This window comes from Crinia signifera, chromosome 5 (assembly GCF_055691185.1).
Source record: "Crinia signifera chromosome 5, ASM5569118v1, whole genome shotgun sequence".
Lineage (NCBI taxonomy): Eukaryota > Metazoa > Chordata > Amphibia > Anura > Myobatrachidae > Crinia > Crinia signifera.
In genome coordinates this window covers 117,272,859-117,291,584 of record NC_139221.1, presented here as the reverse complement: position 1 = coordinate 117,291,584, position 18,726 = coordinate 117,272,859, and the positions used below count along the sequence as shown (strand labels likewise).

At 41.8% G+C, this 18,726-nt stretch overlaps 1 protein-coding gene across 4 annotated transcripts in view; it reads left to right on the top strand.

Moving 5' to 3' along the window:
• The window catches only part of PHACTR1 (phosphatase and actin regulator 1), a 320,938-nt gene that overhangs the window by 77,000 nt on the left and 225,212 nt on the right, over positions 1-18,726 (top strand). Inside the window, exon 1 of one of the 4 annotated variants that reach the window (XM_083187908.1) lies at positions 9,004-9,136. The exons of the other annotated variants lie outside the window; for them this stretch is intronic. The gene's annotated coding sequence lies outside the window, so the exon portion shown is untranslated. Of the gene's footprint in view, positions 1-9,003; positions 9,137-18,726 lie in introns of those variants that run through there. 4 annotated transcript variants of the gene reach the window in all.

Sequence of the window (18,726 nt, the reverse complement as noted above, 5' to 3'; positions counted from 1 at the left end):
AGGCATGTTTGCTAACAGTAAAAATGCCACCCACGCTACCACTCTGCCGCACACCAAATGATATCTATCCCCTTCAGTAATAAGGGGATTTTATTCCGGCTGCAGATCGCCAAAAAGGGGGTGGGCACTGACATCACATGACATGAGCAGGCATCGCCGCGTCTGCGTGTGCAGGGGGACGCCCATAAAGCACTGGGCGTTCCCCTGCTCAGCCCCCTGACCTTATGCTCCCCTAACAGTACGAATGCATTTGCAAGTGTGATACTCGACAAAGGCATTCGCATAGGGGGTTTGCATATGCACAGACCCCCACCATCAAAAAAGGAGCTGAATTCGGACCCGAATGAATAGGTCTGAATTGGCCCCATTACTTATTCTTTGGCTTAATACCAAACCCCAAAAGCCCAGTATATTTTATACTAGTAATTTGCTGAAGATAAATATACAATTTTTACTCTTTTGCCTTAATGCCTAGGCCCCAGTGAAGCCAGTGTATTACATACTGGCCGTTATCTTATGATTTGTCGCACTTCTCTCATTGGACTACTTTTTTTAGCTTGAATATTATGTTTATTGTAGTTTCATAGTTAATTATCAGAAACTCCTTCAAATGTTCTTTCTAATATAATCACAGCAGAACATACAGTCTTTACACAGTTGAGTGCATATACTATTAATCTACTGAAAGATAAGGAATGGCTTGTTTTCTCTTATCTGATGAAATGTGGATTAATTTGCAAACCTATCAGCAACGAGTTATGATCAGATTTCTCAGAATGTAATTGGTACAAAATGGGCACAGTCTGTTCTGCTTTTCTCATTTTTAAAGAGGCGATTTCATACAGCAACAAGAAATGAAATAGCTTTTCTTCTATAGTCTTTTTAATAAAAAGCTAAGTGTAGGTTATTTGTTTTGATTGGTTCATTTAGCATCAAATGAGACGTTGCTTCGTCCAATTACTTTACGTAAAGGGTCTGCATTACCCATAGTATAAATGGGGTTCTTCTATTACAGAGTAGCATGATCTATCCTTATGTATCAATGCCTATTTCTCTACAGATTGCAAGCTTGTGAGCAGGGTCCTCCTACCTTTTGACTGTCTGTAAATACCCTGTTTGTTATATCACTGTCTCCTTTTGTAAAGCGCAATGGAAAATGCTGCGCTATATAAGAAACTGTTAATAAATAAATAATAAATATATACTTTACATATTAAGCATTCAACTATTAGAGGTCAATCAATCTATTGTGGTTCCCAAACTCGGTCCTCAAGGACCCCTAGCAATCCACGTTTTCCAGGTCACTCAGCAGGAGCACTGTGTATCACCAACTGTCACATTTTAAAAACCTGGAAAACATGAACTGTAGGTTCTTGAGAGCCGTGGTTGGGAGTCACTGCTCTAGAGCTTATTTGATGCTTATACATGAAAGTTACATCCAATTTAATAGTACATTGCTAAACACAGAAGCACTGCACAAAAACGCAGTGTGCTGCTACTACTGTGGATGCTGCCATTCCATGAATCAACACATTATACACATTTGCCCTCCCCATCGGCCTATAGCAACACATTCCCTGGTAGCAGTCGAATAGTTTTGCCATCGATGGGAGAGAACCATATTGAAACCCTCCATTGATGGCACAGCATAACTAGAGCGGGCCCCTGGGCAAAAAATTTGAGGGCCCCCTAGTGGTGGCTGATAGCCTGTAGCACTATTTGTCAGACAGGAAGCGCTGCTGATTGTCCGGATGCTGATTGGCTGAGCGTTTGGCCAATCAGTGTCCGGCCAGTCTTTTCAAAATCAGCAGGACTTCTCACCCGGCAAATAGCGTTACTACAAGCTCTGAGTCACCCGCCGTCATTCACCGGGGCAGTGCCATCTTCCCCATTGGGGTGGGGCCCTAGAATCCTTGGGCCCCTGGACAACTTCCCATTTAGCCCAATGGGAAAGGCGGCACTGTCCCCAAGATGCAGGGACACTGAGCATAGCTCTGCACCTGACACCCATGAAGCCTCACCCCCAGCCTCTGTTTGGCCCACAGCCATTTAGTCAAAGAGAATGGATGACCATCAATAGTTAAAACCATTAATGATCATTTGTATCATCGCCATTCATGGGGATCATAAGGATTTTTACCCACTTTTTTTTTATATGTCCACATGGTTTTAACAATAAATAATCTGAATGGACAATACAAGAGAATGTATTGGACATTTTTACCTGTCGGGGACTTTTTTTGACATACTCTAAGAGTCTCATGTAGTTCAGCAATGAACCATTCTTATTAATCATCACTGCTTTATAGCATCCCAATGCAGGCTAAGGGATGAATAAACTCTCACATGTATCGGTTTCCTCTATTTTGTTATTTTAAATTTGATTCATATATCTTCATTGTTTTAAAATGGAAAATAAATTTCATAGTAACTACTGACACAACTAGGGAGTATAAAAGATGTGGTACAAAAAAGCCACAGGAGTACTAATGTGATTAAGCCATTTAATGATTTCATAATTCAATAATACTATTATTATTATTATTATTATTATTATTATTATTATTATTATATATTATAATAAATTATTATTTTAACTATGAATTCTAATTTTCTAATAAGTGACAATTACTGTAAGTATTTATATTATAGTAGGTTATATACTGTAATGTATTGGGCTGGAGAGAGATATCAACTGGACCTAGCAGTACACTGAAAATACTGCTCAGTAGTTTTAGTTCAATTGCAACAAATATTACCCATTGTGTCACTGTCTTATGAGGGGCCGTTCAATTCAAAATGACGACTCTCTGAATATGATGTATAATGAGCTGGATATGAATACTGTATATAGCTATATATGATGTATGATAAGCTGGATATGACATATGAGTAGATGGATATGAATACTGTATGATGAGCTATATATGATGTATGATAAGCTGGATATGACATATGAGGAGCTGGATATGAATACTGTATGATGAGCACCCTTTAGAAGATAGTAGACAGGAGCTGATTGGTTGCCCATAGCAAATCACATGTGAAGTAGAATACACATCTTAGTAAATTTCCCCCATTGAATGAGGGGAACAAAGGACAGTTGAGTTGAGGATGACCCCTAGGCAAGGAGCTTGTGGGGTAGGGTAGAATGTAGAGTTGTCACCAGTTACGGAGATATCAGGATGGTAACTGTTCTTGGCTGGTGGGAATATAATTAATTATGTTTTGGAAATATTGAGTTTGAGGTGGTGAGAAGACATCCAAGATGATGAAGAACATACTTGAATAATACTAAACATATTACTGTTTTTTTTTTTAGTTTTAATCCCCCAAAAACATGCATAGCTGTTATTAATTATAAGATAAGTCTTCTTTCATTAACTTTGAATAAATAGCATTCTCTATTAACTCTGATTGCTCTGATCAGCCAGTTGTAATTGAGAAATGCAAACTTAATAAGAATGCTGATTGTATTAATAGAATATGAAGGTCATTTGTATGGATAACATTCCATGTTTAGTCACCTGGGAATCTTCAAAATATTTAATTATATGAGGAGTTGCAGATCCAGTGCTTTCTCCATTACCTAGAAGTTGCAGCAGCTCTTCTCGAACCAACACATGCTGCTATGAGCTGGGCTACAGTATGGCCAGGGAGGTACTTAAAGTACTAGATTTTCTGTATTTTAGTCTAAGGGTGCATGGCCACGCCTCCTGCAGTTAGGCCACACATCCTACAATTAGACCCCACTCCCTGAAAAGTACATGGGCCAGGCCAGGCTCTCTACTGCCCTGGTGAGGATTGCCAGCAATGTCATACACACAGCGTGTCATTTCACATTTGTTTTTTCATGACAAGATGGTACAATTGGTCTGAAATGCAAGAGTGTAAAATGTATTTTTAGGCAATGGAAAGCAGCTGCTGATCCAGTAATGTCATTTAGAGTAACTCTGCCCCCTGAACAGAGTACTAGGGGATAGAAGGCTGCTGCGCGCAGCCGCTCTGACATTAAAGGGACATTGCTGGCTGCCACCATTGTAGAGAAAGCAGCGCAGTGCTTGGGTGGCCAATGACTTATTGCCAGTGAGTGAGAGCCTCTCATTGAGAGAAAGGGGACTACCAAAACACAGGCCCGTTTTACCAGAACATATGCAGATATTTTATTAGCAATAAATATTGCAAATGCTGGGGGTTTTCAGTAATGTTTTTTTTTTTTTATTTAAAGAATGTTTCTTGGGATTGCATCTATTCTGTACATTCCCCATTGCTTGGGGCTTCAGCAATTCTGGTATCTGTACACTAGTAGTATCTATGAAGTGTTATCACCTTTATAGTTTGCTTTACATGTATAAGGTCAACAGTCATTAAGTCGACACCACAAGGTCGACATGACTGAAGGTCGACATGAGGTTAGATCGACAGGGTTATTAGGTTAGACACACGCATTAGGTCGACATGGGGAAGGTCAACAGTCCACGGATCAACATGGGGTTCACTTTTTTACCCGACTGTCGTCACAGTCAACAAAAAAAAAAAACAGAAAAGATGATAACTAAACAACTACATTTCTCCAATTCTCCAATCATAACCAAATTTCTCCTCTGGAAACAAATAAGGCAAAAGTCCCATCCTGACAATGACTGACAACCCTGACACATTTTCCCACTAGGATTCCTAATGTTCTTTTGCATAAGACTGAAACATATCTAGTTAGTCAACAATGATGCAAACAATTAACTTTCTACATTATTAAGAGAATACAAATTGCTAATCCTTAGCTGTACTACCATGGGCCAACCGCAGATATAGAATGTTATTGATACTCACTGGTTTTGATGAGAGATACCGGTGAGAGATATTTTCCATTATTTTGATAACCGTGCCTAAATTCTACTGAAATTCTACTGAAAAAAAAATCAAAAACATCAACAAATTCCCCCCTGCTCAGCCAATCCCCCTGCATGGCTGAGAATGGATGTTTTGCAGCCTTGTTGCGGGGCCAAATCATTTGATGGTCCCCAACCATGATTTCGAAGGTGCACGCAAAACTAAGACACTCTGTCATGTCTTATTTTTGCATGCTCACTGCCCAATTTCCATGGGTACGCCAGACATTTTCATGGGAACACCCATGAAACGCTGGGTGTTCCAATGGGCGCAGCCCATCGCCACCACCCCATGCCCCCCACTTGCACTGCTAAGTGTGAAAGGGATGGCGAACTAGCACTTTGCCGTGCATGCTCGCACCCAGCATATGCACATGCGCAGAAATGTGCCTAAGGAAAACATCGCTCCCCTGTGCAAACACGCGGGGGAGAGTATGAAACAAAATAAGACCCTATGTGTCAGTAAATAGACTCTCTAACAGAGAAGAGACAAATTCATGTGCAGAGTCTCCCAGATCCTGAAAAAAGCAGCATATAGAATAGATAATATACAATAAATGGTATAATCCTCGTATGTTATTGTTCTTATGTGCTTTTTATTCTAACAGTGCTGCACAGTAGTTTGTTGGATACTATATTATCACAAATGTAGGTACAGTACAGTTTAATCAGGGGGTAACCCTGGAGATATATAGAGAATATGTATAGATGGAAACCAGACTCCTCAGATGTTGGTTTGCTATAACCACTGCTGCTTGCTGGATGTGTGCACCTTTGTCCGATAAGTAAGTGAGCGAGTATTGCAGAACGATATCACCTACAGTATCAGGAGTAAGAGGACATCTGCTGCACTTGAGCAGTGTGCACTATTACCCCATTTTTCATCTATGATGACCCCCCCCCCCCCCCAAGTCCTTCTCTACAGCAGAATTCCCTATAATAACTCCATTCATTTTTGTTCCCATAATGAATTACTTTACATTTTTCAACGTTAAACTGCATTTTCCACCTTTCCGCCCACCTTTCCAGTTTATTTAAGTCACTTTGTAGTGTTTCCACATCCTCTCCTGAGTTCATTTCCTTACTCAATTTTGTGGCATCCACAAATATTGCAATTTTACTCACTATATCACTTTCAATATCATTAATAACTATATTAAACAAGGTGGGTCTAAATATTGAACCTTGTGGGACTCCACTTTGGACCTTACCCCAGCTGGAATGTATGCCATTTATCACCACTCTCTGTCCCCGATTGTGCAACCAGTTTTTAATCCAATTACAAATTTTATCTCCTAACCCTAAATTACCTAGTTTCATTAATAACCTTTTATGTGGCACTGTGTCAAAAGTGTGTATGCACTAGCCAATGACGGCTTCCCACCGGTGCCCCGTCACCGCCAAAATCGGCATCAGTGGGGACTTGTTAAGTGTGTATGGGGCTTAACCCTAATAATGACATTCTGACAACGAGTACATTTTTCCCATTGACTGCCTGAGAAATTTAACATGTTGCCTGTTGACATTTTAACAATGGGGACATTATGAATGTTAACACTGTTATTTGTGACCTTTTTTACTACATGCTGAATCACCATATCCTGATAGAACAAGTGTCCACAAACCATGTGCTCATAAAGAAAGAGGGGGTATTTTTGCTGTCTCTGTCTGGGCCCGCTCCATTCCAGTTGGTACTCTGGTACTCACTAAAAGACCCTAGCACTATCTGAGAGTCTACTCCGCATGTGCAGGTCTCTGGGAAATAGGCACATCTGCCATGTTACCAGTAATTTACCTTGTGTGCATGTGCAAAACAACAGAAAAATGTCCATTGCTCCCTTTTGCTGTGGTTTCCGTAATGCTGCTTCTGCCGACACGGGACTCCAGAGGGTACATTTTGAAAAAGTGGGTGTGGTGCGGACCCCCTGGACCCCGTATTGCACACAATTCACTGAATACAGATATCCCAAGGGCCACTAATACCTTTATTATAAATAATCATTTATTCTAGAAGTCTTCTATAAAAGTGAATGTGGTCATGTTACGCTATTATGTGTTTACTGTGTTATTTTAAGTCCAAATTAACTACTTACTTAGTGTAGGCTCATAATTCACAAGAAAATGGATTAATGGTGCTCAGTAAATGTCTACTGTGGTTACATTATCAGCGTATCCAGTGTTACTTACATTATTAAATGCTTTGCTGGATGATTAAGTGATGGTATTCTGTGGATGCTTCTCATACTGTATTATTGATTGGAGCTTGGTCAGCTTATACCAACCAACTTGTTCATAAAAGAAAATTTAGAAATAGGATTTCCTAAAGTCATGTCTAGTCAAGCTCAACAGCCCTAGCGCCAGTAGCAGATCCAATGGTGAGCCACTTTAAAATAAGAACATTAACATCGTAGAACATTCAGTATAGACCATTTTTAATTTAAAAAAAATACAATTAATTTAAACATTTAAACAAGACTTTGAATTGCAAAAAAAAAAAAATTGGACTGCAAAAGGTTAAACCTAAGACTACATCTGCACACCACCTGACCTTCATAGCAGGTTCCCCAGATAAATCTGTTAAAATATTGGGGAAATTATTACTATCCTTCTTAACCTAATTATGTTCTCCTGTAATTAATATAAGAATGTGTATATGTATACATACGGTACACACACACAAAATAATTTATTGATAAAATTGTTATTTGATGTTGGAATCAACAATTTTTATATACATCAATTACACTGCATCCCTGAAATATTGTTCTTATACCTAGATAAACAAATGTCTTACAGTAAATACATGTTTATGAATGAAGAGAAGAATTTACCAGGAACCTCATGTCTCCTAAAATAATATAGGGCCTTATTTTGGTTCATTCTTTCTGACAAAATCCTTCTTAGATGGGAAAAACCATGTGCACTGCAGGTGGGGCAGGTGTTACTTGTGCAGAGAGAATTAGATTTGGGTGGGGTTTTACTTCAAAGTGAGATCTATATTGCAGTGTAAAAATAAAGCAGTCAGTATTTTCCCTGCACAGAAACAAAATTACTCAACCAAATCTAATTCTCTCTGCACAAGTAACACCTGCCCCCCCTGCAGTGCACATGTTTTGTCCATCTAAGAAGGATTTTGTCAGAAAGAATGAACCAAAATAAGGCCCATAGTATCCTTTGAGATGTCCAAGGTACCATCTGCCAACCTCTTATTTTACAGCAGCTCCAATCTCAAAACAATACTGAAAACAATGCCCTGGGTGATAAATTTAACACCGCAGCAGGAACCTGACAAGTAGATTTTTGAAACGCCACTGTTGGTTTATGTTTTATTACCTGAATAGTTGTTGCATAATATATCTGTTTTGGTGTCTACTTTTCTTAGTTACTTGATTGTGCTTTATCATGGTTCCTGAATAGTCAGTCTACTGTTATAGCAATATTAACCCTTTGAGTACCAACATCTCTTTTAGAGATGGTCAAAATATCTTCTAGAAATGACAGCGTCGCTCACATTTGTTATATAAATTCAAATAAAAAAATGTTGTGCAAAAAAGATTACATTTCCTATATAAGGTCAACATTACAGGTCATTATGATGAATAAAATGTTTGCATGGCAATATTTACACCTATTTTGGCAAATTCACTTGGCACTTAAAGGGTTCATTTACTTGTACTTTCCTAAATAAAACGATTAGTTATCTAATCTGTATACAAACCCCAGAGATTTCTATGGAGGTATTTTACCGTACTTTAGTCATTGGGCAGAAATAATAAACTTGTTGTTAAGTCAGCAGCATGGACATTTGGATGTTGCCAAACCAACTTGCGTATTACTCGGCTTGGTTAAAATATTACTGACATTTAATGATTAGAAACCTGCTAGAAGCTTTATTTATGGGGACATTCTCTCCCATTTTCCTGGCACAACATCTAATCTGACAACTACTGAATGTTAAATACTTTGTGTATAGTGATTAACATACTGTAATGCTCCTAAGTTGGGCTTTGTGAAACCTCAGCAGTATCTTAGCTAGTGTATTGCATTTGCTTGTGTGCAGACTGGAAGTGGCCAGTGCCAGTCAGCCAGGAGTACACTGCAGCTCTGTAGGAATTGCAGAAAGATAAGAGCATTGCCCAGGCAGGGCATAGCACATTCCTCTCCTCTCCGCTTCTGCTTCCTCCTGTTCCTGGTACAGGTGACTGGGCACCAGTTATGACTACAGGCGTGTTGGGAGATCATCTCAGGTAATGCCTAGTACCATTCCATTAATCTCTCAAATAACTCTTGCGTGCTGCTGTGAAAAATAGATTTGCTGCGTCATACTGATATGCCCATAAATGTAGATTGGTTTCCGAAATGTGGACGCATAAACTATTTTAACTTTTAATGCTAACGCCTACAAAGGAATTTTGTTGAAACATGACACAATAGCATTGGGCTACACTTGAGGGCTAATCAGCTTGATGAGTAATCTGTGACAGACTGATTATTTTCTTACAGTAATGGTTAAAAATAACTAATGCCTTAGTTCTGTGCGTCACAGCTCAGTGAGAAGGAACACATTACTAAGTAGCTGCCAGTCATTCCAAGGCATTGCTTAAAATATTGTGCCCAAAATACATCATACAGGGCTTTGGATGCTGAGATCAGCTTTGCAGGTTATCACTATGCAGGGCTGTACAACTACCGAGCCATGCATAAAATAGAATTGCCTGATGGTATTGAATCAAGCATCACTGGCAACTACAAAAGCTGTGCTTACTCCCACTCTGAATGTTTGAGCTGCACAATAGTAAATGAGACAGGGATGTATTGTTAACACATGAGTCATTAGGTTAGGCAGTGGAAAGCTTGCTGGAGATAGATGGATTTGATTATATTCTTTATTGCAATTAACCACAAATGCCGTTTAGCATTACGACACACATCATAGGTCACGTGACCAGAAACAGCATTCAATACTCAGTTGGCCTACCTATTGTGTGCTTGTAGTGCAAACGTTTCCACGCTGTTATGATTGAAAAAGTGTTTCCAGTAGGTTAGACAGTCATTCAACATGCAAAAGAAAATCAATTCAAGTGTATTGGGCATAATGTATGAGTGTGCGTGTCCGTATGTTTTAATTGTTTCTGTAGTCAAGTGTTTAACAGAGGTAAGAAGCTAAAGTCTGACAATTCTTGCACTTAACTCCAGACTAAATATTCAACTGCAACATTTGAATATCTAATACACTGTATTATACTCTACTGTATGGTAAAGATAGCTGAGTGCCTGCATTGCAGTATGCAGTGCAGTAATGCATACTGCTTAAGTCACATACTGTAGCTGTGGAGCTGGATTTATATTTGGCTGGGACATAATGATGTATAGTATTTGAATTAGCTTAGTGACCCTTTGTTCTGTTTTTCTTTAATAATGTATTTTTTGTATTAGTTTTACAGGTGACTATAAATTAAGCACATTAAGAATTTTGTAACCGCTATCTATAATATATATGTCTGGTATATGTGTGTCTCCGAATCCCTGCCATCTGTTGGCAGCAAGTGAAACTACATCTATTAGCTTTGGAAGCATTGGCTTCGAGCAGGCTTACACTACCATCTATTGGCAGCAAGTGAAACTACATCTACTAACTTTTGAAGCATTAGTTTTGAGTGGGCTTACTAGTAGACATTAATGGTAATTAGAAAATCAGTTAATGACACACAATAGAATTTAAAAGAGAAAGTGGTCCTGGGGGTCACACAGGGCCATAACTAGGGTCTTGCGGAGTGTGCCACCGCACATACCGCTGGTGGGTAGGTGGCACTGTTGGCAGCATTTGTCAATTATCTATAGTAATTACTTTTACTTATAGATTCCTTTGTCTTTAAGGCCCAGCAGCTCCCCATTTCTTTCCCCCACCCCTTCTATTAATAATACATGTACAACATTCTTGAATTTAAATTGAGAGCTCTTGGTTATTCCTTCATGCTATTCTTTATTTCATTTCAAAACACTGACATACCTGGGATTCAAACCCATAAGCCTGTGGCATTGCAGTTAGACACTCTATTTGTTAGCTATCTGACCCTGTATAGAATGCTAGAATTCTAACAATTTATAGCTCACCTTGTAGTTTGTGAAAAAATAATCAGCATTGAATCTGAGAAGGTACTGTATATATAGTGACTGCAAGGGATTTGCAATGCTGATTTTTGCAAAGTACAAGTAGATTGATATAGTTATAAATCTCAGGGTTTTTATGAAGGATTACATAGCTCAATGAGTTCTGAGTTTGACTAGAATGCCACAGGTTATGAGTATGCATCCTTTAGCTCAATATAATAAATAAACAAGAAACACAGAATACAATGGTGAGCCAGCACTCATTACCTGAGATAGAAAGTGGTGCAGGGTCCAGAATTATTTGTAAATACATGTAACACTAACTGTTTCATGCTAGAAAAAAGAACATCCCCTGAAGAAGACCAATTGATTGTGGTTGGAATGGCTGTTGGGTTTTTGCTGCCATTCCATGAATTATCAATATAAATGTAACCATAATTAATAACAGATAGTACTTATATATAGCTTACTGTCTCTACCATACAACAAAACCTATACACTGTGGTCAATTCCATCAGTAGGCAACTATCTTACCAGTATGTGTATTGACTGTGAGAGGAAAACAGAGCACCCAGAAGATAATGAAATATACAGTAGGGTGAACATTTAAACTTCACACAAATAGTTCCCTGGTTACAATGGAAGCCATTGGTCATTACTGTGAGAACAACCATGTTCAGGGTACAGTGGGTATTTTACTGGGCAATATCACTTAAAAAAAAATAGGGGAGTCAGAGGCCTCATGTGATATTTAGTGTGCAACCAGATGTATCCGGTTGCACACTAGTACGATACCATTTCTCAAGCATAGCAACAGTAGTATCTGTACTCAAGGAATCTCCAAGGCCAGGTTAAGGCCACATAAGCCTGGAGCTACAGATTACCAAAGGCTATTGTGAGACAAGACCAGCAGCCTTCCAGGATTTCACAGAAGAAAGTGGGAGAGAGAAAATTATGTTATGCATGCACCCACGAGACAGACAGGCAGACTGGTAAGCCAGGAAGCTGTAGATGATGTGTGCCCTCTACTTCCAGGATGAGCTTTGCTACTGGTGAACATAGAAGTAGTCCCTGAAGCACTGCTGCCTGCATGATCTATGCAAGGACCTGGAGGAGCAGAGCACCCTGCTCCCAAGGAGAAGAGTAGCGAGGCAGAACCATGCGGCTGCAGGATTTCTCCCCCTACCTGGCTCCTGTAAGACTGCTCCCTAGGATATGGTGAAGAGACCATAGCTCTGGCTCTCCGGGATAACATCTTCACTCTTCTCTCTGTCCTATTCATGACCACCACCGCCATCAATCTGAGTGTCAGCACCATGCCTGATTAAACAATAGTCTGATTAGGCTGCCACCTAGGGTGCTAGGGCTGGAGAGGGCAACTTGCAGGTCACAGCAAAGGAATAAAAGTAAGGCCTAATTTATGCCATGCTTTTTAGGTATCACCCATCTCCATGTACTGAGGAAGTAGAGTTCTAAAGGTGACTGCCAGATGGCTGTGCCAATGTAACTTACTGATGGCACCATTACTTTATGTACATTGTGCTACAACGCCCGCTGATTATCCTAAAGCCAAAGTCTCCTTCACAAGCATTAGATCCTACATGCCAGCTGTATAACCTTTTTACATGCACATGGGCAGTATGACTGGCAAGTTACAGAGTGCTGATACACATGTGTTTAGCAGCACTACAAGGGCACCTTGAACCTTTAGTCAAGCTCTGATGCCAATGCTACAAGTTGAGGAGGATATGATGAGTGCCCATACTAATGGCACCCATACACTATGCAATTTGGGCCAGATTTAACCATATTCCGGTAGATCGGGCAGGGAAATGGGCCCAAATAGTATGTGTGTGACATCTGATGAGATGCGCGGTCCCGTGCCCATCCCAGGGCCGACCCCCTTCCAGCGGCATGGAAAGGGAATCGCATGCGATACATCGCATGCAGAAGTACCACATGCAATGTATCATATGCAATCCTGTCGCCCAGGGGGGGGGTGGGGCGACTGAAGTTGCATAGTGTATCGGAGCCTGTAGTCCTACTACTAGTGTCATCATCCACTCAGTGTCAGTAAATTAACAGTCATCAGCAAGCATGATACAAATGTATAACAGGACCTGTTCTGCATATGTTTAGTACAACAAACATTGGAAATGTATAAAAACCTGAATTATACCCTTTCGCACCTAATTACTGGTTTCATGCCAGTTTCTTGCCGGTTTGAAGAAGGGTTCTTACCTGTTCGTTGCAGTACAGTGTAAATGGATTAATCGGGACCCATTTCCCATTCACACTATGGAGGAGGCAGCACTTGGAGCAGCGCCAGCTCTAAGCGCTGCCTCCTCCCCCGCCTCTGATGACTCTCCAACGCGCCCCCACATGACGTCAGCGAACCAGCAATACTGCCGATTTGCTGATGCGATCTGAACCAGACCACACAACCATGATCGCACCTGGACTGAACCGTTTCAAAGTCCAGGTACAACCCTGCATTTGAGGTCTGAAAGCGGTATTAGACCCTTTGTCTCTGACGTTTATGTCATAGTTACTGTGTTTTACCTTCTTGTACTGTCTGACACAAAATAAATCAAAAATGAATTGCTCGTTCATCCTTAACTCTCAGTTTGTGACCTGAATTTGCAGAGATTAATTTGCACATCTCCAGACAAGATGCTGCGCTTTTAGATTGGGTAGACAGAAACATTAGGTTTATTAACCGCTTAAGGATTACGTTACATTGTGGAAACCTGAGACACAGAGGTACTCTCCATAAATGGTTCAGCGATATAGGATAAACACATGCAAGAATGATAACAAAGGGAAACATCAATTTAAACATTACGGTGAGTTATTTTATTAACAATACTGATTGGAGTACAAAATAAGAAAATACATTTAAAATAGTAATTGCAGTAAACAGGGCAGTATTCAATGCTCTTGTATTCAAGTAATCCAAGTATTCAGGGCTGTTTTTGGTAAATCTGCAAATTTTTTCTCCGAAAATAATATTCAACGTATTCAATGATCACTGCTTGCCAAAAGCTAACAGCGAATGCCGGCCAATTCACCGTTTCATAGTTGCTGCTATTCGCTGTTGTATTTCTATGGTTTTTTTTGCATATTTCGCCGAAAGTGTATTCAATGCCAAAATGGCATGGTTCAAGTTCTCCGTTCTGCCTTCGACGTCAGTGGCAAACGCAGGATTTTCAGAAGGGGGTTTCCAGAGGGGCGTAGCTAGCAAAGCCAGGTCAGTTAAAGTATTATAGATCGACCAAATGTATATAAATAATAATAATAAATATATATAGTGGAGTGGGGCTTAGTATTCATAATTTCCTGGTGGGAGGACAGCTTGCTTGACTGCAGATATCTCCAGTTCCCGAAAATAGATTTCTTAGATTTTAATGGAATTAAAAACTAGAGAATCCCACTTACCAAATGGTACTGGGGACTAGGGGATCAGAGTTCAGGAGGCAGAGCAATCTGCCAACGAGGATATAAATACTACATACCAGGTGTGTGGAGCTGGAGTAGTAACCAGCTACTGGAAGGCTGATATCTCTGGTTCTGGTAACAGGAGAGACAAGCTACAAGTGTCCATCAAAGAGGGAGAGTCCCAGGTTTTGGAATATACCCTCAGAAAAACTCTAAGTCAGACAGAACCTGAAATATCTGACTGGGAATAGCAATTAACAGGCTTGGATGGGGACCACTGCTTTGAAGTCAGATATCTCTGGTTCCCAAGGGCCGATTTTTTAAATTCTTGTACCGATGGAAAGAGGGGACCCTCAGCTTTCAGCCTAGGGCCCTTAGACTCCTGGGGGGGGTTTCTGGGTACTCAGAACCCCCCCCTGCGTGCGCTACTGGACGTCTTATTTAGATGAAATGTTTTATATTCATTTTTTGGTGTCTACAAGTCAGTTTTTTTATTATTTGAAGGATCTTGCTAATTTTATTTCTTTACAAGCACCACATTAATATTTATATATTTTATTGTTGCCCCAGCGCTGACATCTACTAATCACCGCACTAAAGTAGCAGTACAGGATCAAGCAGTGTTCCTGTGCTGCTGCTTCAGTGCGGTGATAGTAGATGTCAGCGCTGGGGATGACTTCCGCCGTCCCGCTGCTGCTGTGTATGTGCCTCATTACTACACTGCCCATTCGTACTACACCCTCCCGCCCGGCCTCGTTGAGACCTGCTGCCAAACTGACAGGTGGACAGGGAGGACGGGGAAAGTACAGCGAGCGTATGCTGTCCCTGCGCTCACCGCAGCATTGAATACATGCCAATTAATTAATTCAGAGAAAAGTGGAAGGAGGACAACAAGAAATATAACAGATGTGGTCCTTATTCAGAGATGGATACAAATGCCTTACTCAGCTGTGATTCTGTAGGCATCGGTTGTGCAGACATATGCAAAAGCAGGAGGCAACTTGTGTATATGCACAGCTGCGTACTTCTGTGATCCCCTGCCACGGCCGAAGATGCAGCATCGGATCACTCTGCATGAGCATTGGTCATCTGAGATAGTCTCAGGTTACTCAGGGTGGTGGTGTGTTCATATTGCTAGTACCAGGAAACCTGCATCGGAACACACAGACTCTGGCCCTGGCACACCCACAAAATGTGGACAACACATCTAATGTACTTTGCCGCCACCTCTCCTCCCCCAAAGGCATAGTACAACCAGGGCATAAAGTGGTCATGCAGAGGTGGAGGAACTCATTTCTCTATGCCACCTAATTACCCCCCTCCCCTCCCCCCATTAGGCAGAGACAGGGCCAGTGATAGGGTTTTTGGCACCCCCCTGCAAATTCTGTGAGAATTAATGTGCAGGGCCAATGTGGAGGTTTAAATGTTCCACTTCACCATTAGAGGTGGTGGAACTCAGTTCCACCTTGTTCCCCCTCACTTTAACCCCTGAGTACAACTGAGATTAATGCACAGTGGCAAGTAATCGCTCCACTACAGATGGAGCCTCTTTCTTCTTGGCCTTTAATAGGATTAACTGAGAAAGTCACACTAATCCCCTTTTAATCCCCTAGCTGTATTACTCTCTCTATTGTATTGCAGCTGAGAACAATAGATGAAAGGAAGCATTTTCTTCGCCTAGGTGCAGAAACTTAGTCAAGAAGAAACTGGCTCTACAGTATCTGTACATCCAGCATCGACAATGGGTTCTTCTCTGTAATCAGTCCCACTCAGTGGTGTAGCTAGGTGCCATGGTGCCCGGAGCAAGGGCATGTTTCGCACACACGTCCGTCCGTCCCCCCCCCCCCCCCCCAAGTTGCAGTAGGCAGGGCCCTTGAGCGATGAAAAGGGAGAGCGGCATTACATTATATCACACACTGTAATGCCCATTGAACATTTTAGCAAACTTTGTACAGTAATACCTACAGTATTATACATAAAGCCACATGCTGTAATGCAAATTACACATAAGGCCACACATGATGCCCATTACATGCTATATAACAAACCATAATGCCCATTACATACTATATAACAAACCGTAATGACCATTACACATTTGACACATAAGTACCACTTACCTACATACTCATTGCTAGGAACATCATGCTGGATGCCAAGGGGCTTCATGCCCGATGCCAAGGGAGACTGAAACAGCACGTTGCCAAGGGGGAGTGGAATTACTCATTGCCAATGGGGAGTGAAATTGCTCATTGCCAATGGGGAGTGAAATAGCTCATTGCCAAGGGGGAATGCAGCCCGCTCCCCTGCCTGCCCAGCTCTTCCGCTCCCCACTGTGCCCGGCAGAGCTGCTGCTATTTTCAATTTACAAATCTCTTGCTGGACCGCTAGCCAATAGGCGCTCGCAGTTCAGCAGCTAATGCTGCTTCTGATTGACTGCTGGACCGTAAGCGCCTATTGGCTAGCAGTCCAGCGGGAGACTTTAATTGAAATCTAAAATAGCCGCAGACTCCAGCAGGCACAGTGGGGAGCGGGCGACAAGGAAGGGGGAGCCGGTGGCAGACCTTGAGTTGCACGGCTCTGGCGCCGCTCCACCGGCTCCATCCTCCCTACGCCCCTGGTCCCACTGTCTTAACTTCAGATTAGGTTTCCATAGATTTTAATACGAACAATTGTTGTTATTATTATTATTATTGTAATTATTATTATTATTATTATTATTATTATTATGACCTTTATATAAAAGACTTACTGAGTACACTTACATGTAGGGGGAAATTTACCAATATGAAAAACCTAGTTTTTCGTATTGGTATTTCCCCTACGACTGCATACGACTGTTTCAGTCGTAAGCAAAGTCGTGTTCCGGAGGGGAAATTACAAAGCAGTCATATACGACTGCTTTGTAACCCTCCGATGTCGTATTCATTCGTATTAGCTGGCCATATATACGGCAGCTAATAGGAATTTTCCTAGCAGTCTGCACGGATCAGTCAGATCCGTGCAGGCTGCAGAGTGTAAAAAAAATAGAAAAATAAATAAATATTAAAATAAAACGGCGTGGGGTCCCCCCCACAGCCGAAACCAGCACCAGGCTGACAGAGCCAGGAGCCGGTAATTAAAAATCAGGGAACCTGACAAATAGGGGTTCCCTGATTTTTAACAACCAGCCCCAGGCTCCTGCTCTGGGGCTGGTTCCCAAAATACGGGGGACAAAATGAGTAGGGGTCCCCCGTATTTTAAGAACCAGCCCCAGGCAAAACCAGCCAGCAGGGTAATGCCACAGCCGGGGGGAGACTTTTTATACAAGTCCCCGACCAGTCAGCCTGGCCAGGGGCCCTGGGGGAGTGGGGACCCCCCCAATAAAGGGGTCCCCCCCCTCCAGGACTTACCTGACCAGGCTGAAGCCTGGTACTGTCCCCGATACCCCTGGGCGGTGGGCATCGGGCTGATTCAAGTGTAAAAAAAAGATTAAACTATTGTTTTTTACTGTGGCACTACAAGTGCCAGCAAGCTGGGACTTGGAGAACCACAAGTCCCAGCCTGCTGGGCATTAAAGGGCCCGCTGGCACTTGTAGTTCCACAGTTAAAAAAATAGTACACAAAACACACTGACACAAATTTAAAATAAAAGTTTAATACACACATCACACACACACACTGATACTTACCTATCTTGATCCAGTCGGTAGGTCGCTGGCTCCGGTGTCGGCGGCTCCAGTGTCGGCCGCTCCGAGGTCGGCGGCTCCGAGGTCGGCGTCCTGTCTGAGGAAAATCCATGGTGGACCTGTGGAAGGAAATCCTACTCACCAGGTCCTCCATGGATGGTCTTGTGTCTTCTGTCTTCTTTTCCAGGGCTTATTTCTTTATCTTCTTTCTTCTTCTTTACGCTGCCGGCAGCTCCCGGGACTTTCAGAGCTTCAGAGATGTTTCCTCCTCAACGTCTGGACTAAGAATGAATTCTAGCCAATCAGGAGCCGCCTAGCGGCCAATCAGGAGCCAGTAAAGTCGGCTCCTGATTGGCTAGAATTCATTCTTAGTCCAGACGTCGAGGAGGAAACATCTCTGAAGCTCTGAAAGTCCAGGGAGCTGCAGGCAGCGTAAAGAAGAAGAAAGAAGAAAGAAGATAAAGAAATAAGCCCTGAAAAAGAAGACAGAAGACACAAGACCATCCATGGAGGACCTGGTGAGTAGGATTTCCTTCCACAGGTCCACCATGGATTTTCTTCAGACAGGACGCCGACCTCGGAGCCGCCAACACCGGAGCTGCCGACACCGGAGCCAGCGA